Here is a 244-nt window from a genome sequence, read left to right as displayed (position 1 = left end):
TCGGCCCGGCGGGCCCCTCGGCAGCCCTCCCGAAGCGCTGGTCTTCAGTCAGCCGGTCCGTAGAAGAAAAGCAGCGCTGCTTTGCAGAGCAACCATGGAACCGTGCACTGACTGTGCCGCTCCTCCGCCTTCCCCCTGGATTTTCTCCGTGGCAGGAGGTGGATTGTCCGTTGCAGATCAGTTGTAGAGGGTGTTTACAAAAAGTAGTGAGGAGGCATTACGGGGAAAAAAAAAAGGAAATAAG

Source organism: Egretta garzetta, unplaced genomic scaffold (assembly GCF_000687185.1).
Source record: "Egretta garzetta isolate BGI_Z169 unplaced genomic scaffold, ASM68718v1 scaffold34, whole genome shotgun sequence".
Lineage (NCBI taxonomy): Eukaryota > Metazoa > Chordata > Aves > Pelecaniformes > Ardeidae > Egretta > Egretta garzetta.
Note: the sequence above shows the minus strand (reverse complement) of the source record.